Source organism: Phalaenopsis equestris, unplaced genomic scaffold (genome assembly GCF_001263595.1).
Source record: "Phalaenopsis equestris unplaced genomic scaffold, ASM126359v1 Scaffold000084, whole genome shotgun sequence".
Taxonomy (NCBI): domain Eukaryota; kingdom Viridiplantae; phylum Streptophyta; class Magnoliopsida; order Asparagales; family Orchidaceae; genus Phalaenopsis; species Phalaenopsis equestris.
The window spans coordinates 1,185,660-1,187,067 of NW_018164526.1; the positions used below are offsets into that span (position 1 = coordinate 1,185,660).

General features: G+C 32.6%; 1 protein-coding gene across 1 annotated transcript in view; it reads right to left on the reverse strand.

The window, feature by feature from the left end:
- Nucleotides 1-887, reverse strand: part of LOC110019858 (vacuolar protein sorting-associated protein 55 homolog) — a 21,651-nt gene extending 20,764 nt beyond the window's left edge. Inside the window, exon 1 of the mRNA XM_020717716.1 lies at nucleotides 660-887. The gene's annotated coding sequence lies outside the window, so the exon portion shown is untranslated. The remainder of the gene's footprint in view (nucleotides 1-659) is intronic.
- Nucleotides 888-1,408: the final 521 nt, after the last annotated feature.

The window sequence follows — 1,408 nt, forward strand, 5'->3', positions numbered from 1 at the left end:
ATCACAATGAAAAAAGAAAATCATGTGTGGATTTCAATCCCATTTCAAATCAAACGATTCCAATGAGAAAGCAGCAGAAAACCAAAAGTTGCGTACGTCAATCGTACGCAGAAATGTGTACATAATAGGGTACACGGGTGTTATACGGGGGTTTAATATGGGGTTACAAGCGTGTTATAACTTCCTTGTAATTTCGTTTCTTAATGAACGAGCTGAACACGAGCTGTTCGCGAACAACGATGCAGTTTGACATCTCTAATATTGATATATATAAATAACTATTTAATCCATTGGGGTTACAAGATTACAGTGGGATTACACGGGAGTTACACGGGAGGTAAAACGGGGTTATAACCCTTTGTAATCCCCGTGTAACCCCCATGTACCCTTTTAAGTAAGTAACTCCTGCGTACGCTTGACCTACACAATTTTTTTCCCAAAAAAAGACACATTAGCATGCTAGGTTACTATCAACCAACAGAAATGCAGCAGCGACAGGAATGAAAACCCTAGACCTTCATCCTTAAAACTTACTCCACGATTATCACAAAATCCTAATGATTGAAGGATTAAATTTCTGGGCTAACAATATACAAGCTAAAAATCTGCATCTTAAATTCGATTGTAAGAAAAAATGTAGAGAGTGAGAACACGGTTACCTCCGAGGGTCATCGCCATTTGCACCGGATTCAACAGCACAAAGCAGATCTAGGGCAGAAAAGTAGTTGGGAGATTGCCAGAAATACACTTCTTAGTCGATAATCAATCTCAAACTCCAACGAAATGGTAGAGTGCTAGAAAGGAGACGAACGCCATCGTCGAGTATTTCGGCTTGTCTGGTGCGAGGGCATTGAAGTAAATTAAGCAAAGGAAGGGTTCTTACATATCTTTCATTTAAACTTTATTTTTCACATTTATAACCCGTAAAACTTCATGGTGCAATATGATATATATATGTAAAAATTAAAATTTAAATGTTGGATATCTAAATACATAAGAATTGAGTGATATGCAAGTAGGAGTGTAAATGAATCAAACATGAATGAATAGAGCTTGTGTTCGTGTTCGATTCATTTGAAATTTAGTTTGTTTGAAATAAGCTCGTGTTTGAAATTATTCGTGATAGTCACTGTTCGTTTTCGTTTCTTAATGAACGAGCTGAACACGAGCTGTTCACGAACGGCGAGGCAGTTTGACATCCTAATATTGATATATATAAATAATATATTATATTAATTATATAACTTATATTATATAAATATATAATATCTATATTAGTATATTGCTAATATAGTATATTAATATATTATTATTATTATTATTATTATTATTATTATTTTATATATTATAATTTATAAAATATAATTTTTTTAATATCATAATTTTTTATATATAATAATTTTAAATT